The following is a 10,535-nucleotide window of genomic DNA, read 5'->3' as shown; positions in this document are numbered from 1 at the left end:
AAGCTAAAGCAACAACTAAGTGTCGTGTGCAGAAGTTGCAAAAAAGGAAAAATGGCGTTTAAACCGGTAATGAGCCCATGCTAACTTAACACGGTGTAAAGATATCCAGGACCTAGATGACACCTCCTCATGATCCGGAAACGAACTGAATAAGATAATAGAAGTGCCATCTCATGAGAGCAGATTGCAAGTTTATATGTGGACGGTCCGCAAGGTAAAGCATTAAAAACTAGGAAAATTCAATGCTAAAGAAAAATAAAACAGCCAAGTACTTTATCGAGTCTTAAGCCAATAGGCAAGGTAAATAATAAAAACTTGACAAATAAGTCAATGAATTGTCAATGAAATGCTAGTACTCAGCATATCAAACATGAAAAAGGTCTATGACATAACTGTGTATGCAAAATAAGCTGCAACAGCCTCCAATAGGAAGTCACCGTCTTCATCCGAAAACAGTTCAGCCATCCAATTTAAAAGCGGAAAAGAACATACGTGCTCTCCCAGCACCGGATCCTCTATCACCATCAGAGGACAGCTCGGTGGGTTTTCAAGAAAGCTCTGTTCCAAGAAAGACTGTGCTGCCGCCAGTAAATTCCAGGGACCAAGTAGTCCATGCATCAATGCCACAGCCATAATCCTTTCGCCAGGACAAACCAACTCGTGAGTAATGATAGGAGTCATCAGCTGATTAAAGTCGACGTCAGGAGAAACCGGTCCGCAGAGACACAAATCAATGGCCCAATCGAAATCACAGGTCAGGCAGTGAAATACAGGCTGGACACAGGTGAAGTAGGAGAACCGAAAAGATAATCCATATGCCGTGCTTAATATCGCCAACGGCATTGTGCCATAATATTCTAGCATGCGATTGCGGAACAGTGTCAGCAGCTGCAGGGTCGGAGGTTGCATAGGAGGGACATCCATATTTAAAAATGTAAAAAAGCACAAGAGCGTCCGCTGGTAATGCAAGTAAAAATGCCAATCCACGAACCAGAGTGCAGAAAATACAATGAAAGGAAGCAGGGATGACTCCAAAGATTTTCTCAAATGAAGTCACGAGACCACTGGTAACAACTTTAAAAAAGTGTGCCAGGGATTTTGTGGAGGATGCGTTAAAGATAGTCGGAAACATGTTGCTGAAATTGAAAGGCAAACCTGTGTACGGGTGTTCGCTATGTGAAGTACGAAAGTTTCACGGGCCGAACTCAAGGCCACCTCTCTCTGAGACAAAAGAGCTCTTATTCTTGCCATGCCGTTGAAACGTGTCCCAAGGTTGGTATTTGTGGCCAGATTGAAAACTCCCTATGTTCATGTGTGGGAGGAAATAGAACATTTCTGCAGCAAATAACCCGTTCACTTACTGTTACGATAAAAGGAATACTTTTAATTAACTCAGAACAATCTTCATTATTGAGCATCAAATAACTACCATTTTCCAACAACTTGAACGTGGGGATGATAGCAGGAACTGGCGTGCCTTGCAACACGCAAGCCATATTTGGTCGGTGTTTGTTGCATGAATCGTGTAACTGTATGTGCCTACACATTAGTGAATGATCTGGCGTCTCAGTGCATTCCTCTCCATTCAGATAAACTTCTTGATCATCTTTGAAACATCTGTATGTGTATGGAAGCGACCAGACCTCATGAACAAAAGCACTACCTAAAGGTTCATAACGACCTATTGGTATATATTTCATACAATTTGAAAACTTATATAAAGCAAAAGGCAGCGTTATTAAACCGTGGATAAGGCATGTTGCCAAAAAACCCGCAATCCTCTGCTGATGATGTCACTGAGCATGTCATGAATGATGTAATATGTGACATCATCAGCAGTGGATTATGGGTAATGGTATCTCTAGTTTACTCCCCTATAGCTGTCTTTCTTTTAACATAAGTGTGTGTTTCCTTCCCTTATACTTACTGTTTTTGGTTCGCTTCCAGTTCGCGTACCAGCGAGCGAACTAGGAAGCGAACTAAGAGAAATAGAGGTTGGCACAGTTCCAAATATTGTACCAATTTTTTAATAACGGGGAGGTAGTTCTGAAAAGAACTTTTTTTTTTATTTTTCTGAACATTTTTTTACTGTTTTTGAATTTTTCGGAACAGTTTTATATTTTTTTGGGTTTTTCTTGGAGGGGGCAATGAAAACGATTCATTGTAAAGGGCTCAACAGGAGCAACAAAACAAAAAAAAGAAGTATTTATTATTTTGGGCGTTTCGGACAAACTTGCATATGATAGTCAATAGCTCTGTTGATCAGAGTGATGCTTTTTTCTCCGTAGGAAATGAATCCATCGCAAAATGCGCAGGTGTGTTTTACATCACCAAATCTCATTTGTATATTTGGCACCATCTCCCTGCCCTCTGGTCCCGTTACTTCCGGTACAACAGATCTTCTGGCCATAATAGGGAGATTATCTAGGTCGTTCCGAAACTGTGCAGCACTGTAGTTGTTAGGATGCCACCTAGTCATATGGCGATGCATTGTGTAGTTTCCGAAACTGTATTTTTTGTCGGTCCCTCTGGACAGTCTATCTTGACATATAAGGCAAGTTACGTATCTTGCATTTACTTTTTTCTGACCTTTGGGAATTTTAAAAAATTGCCAAATGAAGTTTTCTTTCCGGTGAGACGTCTTGGGCTGCTCAGGCAAAAACTGCCTCTCTTCGTGCTCGTCCTCCTGTTCCTCTTCTTCTTCTTCTTGTTGAATTACAACTTGAGCAGGTGGTCCACTCTTCCTTGGATGTGGTGGAGGTGGTGGGGAAGCACCAGCTGAAGCTACTAAAGAAGCCATTGCTCAGTGATCACAAAGGGTCTTTCTCTCACAATGATGAAAGTCAGAGTGAGGAAAGAAGGAGGGATTTTCATCATTTGGGAAAAACAAGAGTTCTCAACCAATCAAAAGTGTTCATTTTAGATTATATGACCTAGTCTTACATCATTAGGAAACCAAAAGTGAAATGAACCAATGAAAAGTGTTATTACCAAGTCACATGACTTGCTGTGTTTACGTTAAGCGCTTTGCAGGGCCTCCCGGTTTGCTTCCAGAAACCTGCGCTTTGCGACTCGCTTCGCGTACCAGTTCGCTAACGTAGCACGTCATATGACGTATCACGCGACAACGTGAAACGTCATGCGGACGGGAGGCGTCACGATGTTGTTTTCTAACGCGGCACTTGCGGTAAAGAAACGTTTACCGGCTCGCGGTCTATTTCGCGGCATCAAGGTCAGCTAACGGGAAGCTTCCCGATTCGCGAAGCGGGAACGAAGAAAAAAAAATATTTAAAAAAAAAATTATTCATAAACATATAAAATATATTTTTGGATTTAAAGAAGAATACATTTTACAGCTACAGATATTAGCTGTTAAAAAACCAATGAAATTCACAGAAAAAACCATAGGTTATAGACCATATATAGTTAGGAATTAGCATTTACAAAACCTTGAAAATTCACTGAAAAAACCATAGGTTATAGACCATATATAGTTAGGAATTAGCATTTAGAAAACCTTATTTTACTCACACAAAACCATTGAAATTCCATATATAGTTAGTTGCACTAACTATATATCGCGCACCCGCAATCCACTGCTGATGATGTCACATATTACATCATTCATGACATGGTCAGTGACATCACTGATGACATCACTGATGACATCTCAAATGACATCACTGATGACAACATCCAGTGACTGTATGTTTCTGTAAAGTTAAAATATGTCTTAGATATTGAAGAATGAGTGGATGTATAAGTGTCTGGATGAAGGATTTAGTAGGTGCGTGACTGACTGTATGAGTGAGTGATTAAATGTGTCTCACTGAATGCATGGGTTAGTGACTAAACTGTCTTAATTTGTGCATCATTATGTCTGTTGTGATGTAAACTGCTGCATGTGTTGATCATTAGCTATACGAGAGGCTATATGTGTTATTAATTGGTTGCCCAAGTATTTCTATGGGAGATTGAGTTTGTGTGGGGGTGGCTGGGAGGTGTGTGACTCTGTGCATAGATGTGTGAGCAGTTGATTCACTAGGTGTATGAGTTCAAGAGTGCATGTGGAAAAAGCTACATGGGCGGTTGACTGTGTGCATGAGTTTATTGATGAGTGAATGGATAGCTCAATGCTACATGTCATAGTAAGTACATATGTAAAACACAGTACATGTGAGAGTTGGCATATATAAATAACTGTGCATGAGAGCCACTGAATGTGTGAGTGGCTGTATGGATCATTGTGAACTTGTATCAGGGATTGTATAAGAGAGTAAATATGTGTTAGTATATGTTTGAATAAGTAAGGTGTGTATAACTGTATAGTTGAGGAAATGGAGGTGAGATTGTTTCTTTGCATGACTGACTAGGTGTGTGAGTAACTCCATGGATGAGTGACAGTGTGTGAGTGTCTGTATACACTGAGTGTATCTAAGGTTATATTAGAGTCTGAAGAGGTTTATCGTATTAGCACAAGAATGATGTCAAATGAGATGTCATCAGTGATGTCATCAGTGATGTCATTTGAGATGTCATCAGTGATGTCATCAGTGATGTCACTGACCATGTCATGAATGATGTAATATGTGACATCATCAGCAGTGGATTGCGGGTGCGCGATATATAGTTAGTGCAACTAACTATATATGGAATTTCAATGGTTTTGTGTGAGTAAAATAAGGTTTTCTAAATGCTAATTCCTAACTATATATGGTCTATAACCTATGGTTTTTTCAGTGAATATATATATATATATATATATATATATATATATTTTACCTACTGGCAGTCGCCAGTAGGTAGTTATAGTTAGGACCTATTATCCAAAGGAAATCTGCAACATTCTGTTTGGGATAACTTTGGTGGCCATTGACGAATCTCCGCTCCTATCCTGAAAGTTTCATGACGATCATCAAGCGGGGGCCAAGAAAAAAGGGGGTCCCAAAACGCGTTTTCCCCATGCAATTTTCCATAGGACCTTTAGCCGTAGCTACAGCCCGAACTGCTGATCGGAATTACACTAAATTTAGCAAAGAGGTAGTCCTTGGTTCAGACTTGTGTCTTTTGCTTATTTGGTGTAAATCCGTTCAGTAGTTCATGAGAAAATGACAGTTAAAAGCATTTATATATCTATGGGCGCTGTGGATCCACGTACCTATTCGCGTACCCTAAGCGCAGACTAAGCGCACCCTGCCGTGCATGAGCTATATTTTAATTGGCTGTCAACACTCCAAATCAGGAAGTGTTGGCAGCCATCTTGTGCCTCGGTAGAACCGAGGCACAAGAAACCCCCCCATAAACTAATTTGCGGGATGCGCATAGGATCTGCGCATCCCGCTGCTGGAAAAAAAATGAGGCGCGGGCTGCCACGCCTTAAAAGTTTTTAGCCCCTGGGGGGCCAAATCCTGGGGCATTTTCAAAAAATAGTGTGGGGGGTTCCGATCCCCCCCACACTGCCCCAGGGACCGGCAGCCCCCAGGGCCTCTTACTTAATATATGCGGTGGGCTCACGGGGCCTCCTGCAGCCCTGGGGACTGCCACCCCGGGGCTTAAAAACATTTACTGGGGGGCTCTGAGACCCCTCAGCCCCGGGGACGGCCACCCCTGGGGCTTGAAAACATGAGCTGGGGGGGCTCTGATGCCCCCCAGCAACGGGGACCGCCACCCCGGGGCTCTAATTTAATATATGCAGGGGGCTAAGGGGGGCCACCCGCAGCCTCGGGTACCGCCACCCCCGGGGCTTGAAAACATTAACTGGGGGGGCTCTGAGGCCCCCCAGCCCCGGGGACCGCCACCCTGGGGTTCTAATTTAATATATGCGGGGGGCTCACAGGGCTCCCCCGCAGCCCCAGGGACCACCCCCGGGGCTTCTTCAAAGTGTGGAAGGGGGGCCAAGCTGCCCCCATCCTGGAGCCCAAAATGGCCATGGGCACCGCCACCCCCCAGGGCCGGCTCCTGCAGTGTTAGCTGCTCCCCATGTGGAAAAGCAATGTCGGCTCCCGCAGGACACGGGGAGCCGGCTTGGACCGTGGGGGGATTGGGGACCCCCACGGTCCCCAGCGAAGAGGGCCAGCCCCAGGGGATGGGGTCCCTGGGACTAGTAGTGACCCGGGAGGGTGTCCACGCGACCCCCCTCCCAAAAAAAAAGAAAAATATTTTTGAAAAAGAAATGGCCCCGGGGGATGTGGTCCACGTGGCCAAAACTGGCCACAGGAGGTGGGCAAGGCAGCCCCCCTCCAAAATAAGAATTTTAAATAAAAGGGCCATGCCCCACGGATAGGGTCCCCGGGCAAATTATGGCCTCGGGAGGGGGGGCACACGGCCCCCTTCCTGTTTTTTTATTAAAAATTGGGGTCAGGCCCTGGGGGATGGGGTCCCCAGGGCCAATAAATTAGAAAGAGAAGGGGGGCCACACAGCCCACCTTCTTTAAAAAGAATTTGTTTTTAAAACGGGAACGGCCGGAGGCCATGCCCCCTCCTTGCACCACTCTGCAAACATGCCCCCGGCCGCGTTTGCAGAGGGGGAACAAATTCCCCTTGAATACTGGAAGTCCCTGGTGGCCAATTAGCCCACCAGGAACCTCCAGTATGCGCCAGGGGGCTGCGTTGCAGAGAGGTGTCCTGAGGCCATGCCCCTTTTTACACCTCTCTGCAACACAGCTCTGTGGCGCTTACTGGAGGTACCTGGTGGGCTAGTTGGCCACCAGGGGACCCCAGGATTCAAGGGGACTTAATCCCCCAACTTAAAATGCGCTACAGGGCACGTTTACACATTGTTGAAGGTAGATAAGGTGAAATGTGTGCAAACATGCCCTGTGGCGTGTTTTAAGTTGGGTAATTAAGTCCTCTTCAATCAAGACTTTCCCGTAGGGGCCAACTAGCCCACCAGGTACCTCCAGTAAGCGCCATGGAGCTGTGTTGTAGAGTGTTGTAAAAAGGGGCGTGGCCTCTGAATACCTCTCTGCAACGCAGCTCCCTGGTGCATACTGGAGGTACCTGATGGGCAAGTTGGCCCCCAGGGAACCGCAACATTGAAGAGGAATTAATTCCCCAACTTACAACGCGCCACAGGGCATGTTGGCACACACGTCACCGCAGGGCCCGCCCCCTTCCTTCACCATTATACAAATATTCATCTAAAATCAGCCGAACGACGAATTCCGATTTACTCACCTGTTATCAGGAGAGAACCCAGTGCTGCATCTTTTAGCCCAGCACTGACCCTGAAAAATAATTCTAAGCATACTTACTAGTAACTTGTATTTCCTTCCATGGAATCCATTAAATCCATTGTGTGGTTTTCAGCAGAAAAGGTTCTAAGTGTCGATTTTTGAAACATACAAATATTCCTCTAAAATCATCCAAACTACGAATTCCGATTTACTTACCTGTTATCTGGAGAGAGCCCAGTGCGGCATCTTTTAGCCCAGCACTGACCCTGAAAAGTAATTCTAGCCGTACTTCCCAGTAACTTGTATTTCTTTCCATAGAAACCAATTGAGTGGTTTTCACCAGAAAAGTTTCTAAGTGTCAATTTTCACAAACAAAAATATTTCTTAAAAATTGCATGTATGACTTAAACGTATTCTTTTGACTGTTTACAGGAGATGCAACCACGCTGGATCCAGGATCCACCACTGAGTAAGAAAAAGTAACGTTAACACTACTACTGAATTTCCTCCCATAGGCTAACATTGGTGATTCTGTGTGAAATAGTTTCTAAGTGTCAACTTTTAAAATAAAATAATATTCCTTAAAAATCACTACTGTAACCAAAACGTTTTTACTCAACTCTTTACAGGAGATGTCCCAGGATTGAATCTAGGATCCAGTCCTGTGGTTAGAAAAGTAATCCAAAAAGTAACTAATTGCATTTAACTAAAAATTCACATTGAGCTCAATGTTGCATTGTGTCCGAAATTGTGTTGCGCAACTGTAACTATTGTACTTAAAAGTCTTCTGCCTATTTACAAAGTATTTAAACTAAAGTAATTCATTCTGAGAAAGTATATTTTGTAATGTAATGTTTAATTTAATTATAATGTAATAAAAAAAATCTAAAAATAAAATTTCAAAACAATGTAGTAAATCAGTATAAAAAAAGAACAATTAATACATTTAAAAATTGTCATTTACAAAACCGTTGGAATTCACTGAAAAAACCATAGGTTTCACACCAGTTATAGTTAGGAATTAGTATTTAAAAAACCTATTAAATTCACTGAAAAAACCATAGGTTTCAGACAAGTTATAGTTAGGAATTACCATCTAAAAAACCTTAAAAATTCATTGAAAAACCATAGGTTTCAGGGGTGTTATAGTTAGCAGGACATTTCATGTGTACAAAACCATTGAAATTCCTCTGTTATAGTTAGTTCTACTAACTATAACTCGCGCACCCGCGATCCACTGCTAATAATGTCACATATTACATCATTCGTGACATGGTCAGTTACATCACTGATGACATCACTGATGACATCTCAAATGACATCAACTGATTATATCACTGATGACATCATCCACGTGACAATCTGATACAACTCATCATACACTGGTATAACCTTTCAACACTCATTTTAAAATATGGAGTACTATATTTGAAACCATTGACACACCAATACAAGTTTCTAAAAACCCACTCAGTGATTCCTAAATCTACACACACACATTTAAACACTTACCTAAAGATTCACTAATACATGCTAACAAAGATCAATAGAACACTATTAAATATACTTATACACCTAAATCAACATTACACACCAGCACACATCATATTTACTTATGCAGTCATCCTACTCACTTATGTAAAAAATGAATCATACTTACATTTACTTAGCTACACACTTATACCAACACCAGTTTATTTATTCATATAGATAGTAACTCATACCTAGTGTGTTATAAAAGCACTATTACAAGAATACAGTTATCCATACAGTCACTCATGTAATGACTGAGTCTTATGTATACTTATTTATTTACAAGAAATGTCACATACACTGCCTTTTATTATTCTAGTTTGTTGGACATGTACCATTGAGAAATATATTTGCTCATCACCACACCCATAAAGAGATTCACTCACCCAAACTGTTAGAACATGTTGTTTTAACTTCATATATCAACTGAATCAACTATTCACACATCTTTGGACAGTCACACACCCCCCACCAAACCACACACACTTTCACACTCCCATACAAATACTCAGTTAACTAATCAATAACTAATATAGACTTTCACATAGCTAGTAACCAACTGTAGAATCAGTTTACACAACAACTGAGAAAGTAATACTGATACTCACACAGTTTAGCCACTATCCAATATATTTAGTGAGACACTATACATTAGTCAAGTAAACAGTAAATCACACTGCTACCAACTGAGAAGGTAATACAGATATTCACACAGTTCAGTCACTATCCAATATATTTAGTGAGACACTATTAATTAGTCAAGTAAATAGTCAATCACACTGCTACTAAATCCTCCATCCAGACACTTACATGTCCACTCATTCTTCAATGCTGAATGATATATATATAATACATATTTAAATATGGAACCAAACCACATTCACAGGATGATGTCATCAGTGATGTCATTTGAGATGTCATCTTTGATGTCATTAGTGAAGTCACTGACCATGTCATGAATGATGTAATATGTGACATCATCACCAGTGGATTGCGGGAGTGAGAGTTACAGTTAGTACAGCTAACTATAATGTAGGAATTTCAATGGTTTTGTACAAGTGAAATGTCCAGCTAATTATAACACCCCTGAAACCTATGTTTTTTTCAGTGAATATATATATTTATATATATATATATACATATATATATATATATATATATATATATATATGTAAATATATATATATATATTCACTGAAAAAACCATAGGTTATAGACCATATATAGTTAGGAATTAGCATTTACAAAACCTTGAAAATTCACTGAAAAAACCATAGGTTATAGACCATATATAGTTAGGAATTAGCATTTAAAAAACCTTATTTTACTCACACAAAACCATTGAAATTCCATATATAGTTAGTTGCACTAACTATGTATCGCGCACCCGCAATCCACTGCTGATGATGTCACATATTACATCATTCATGACATGGTCAGTGACATCACTGATGACATCACTGATGACATCTCAAATGACATCACTGATGACATCACTGATGACATCACTGATGACATCTCATTTGACATCAATGACCACATCACTGATGATATCATTCATGTGACAATACAATGCATCTCCTCACATTTTAATATAACCTCTGTTTCACCCAGTGTTAAATACAGAGTATAATTTTTGAAACCATTGACACACCAATACTAGTTACTACATACGTACTCACTGATTCCTACGTCTACACACACATTCACTCATTCACCCATACAATCATTCATACATACAATCACTCATCTTTACAACACTATCATATGCACTCATACACCTATACAGACACTCACACTCTGCCACTCATCCATGGAGTTACTCAC

This window comes from Lissotriton helveticus, chromosome 4_1 (genome assembly GCF_964261635.1).
Source record: "Lissotriton helveticus chromosome 4_1, aLisHel1.1, whole genome shotgun sequence".
NCBI classification, from domain to species: Eukaryota; Metazoa; Chordata; class Amphibia; order Caudata; family Salamandridae; genus Lissotriton; species Lissotriton helveticus.
The sequence above is the reverse complement of the archived record's forward strand: the minus strand, read 5'-3'. Positions refer to the sequence as shown.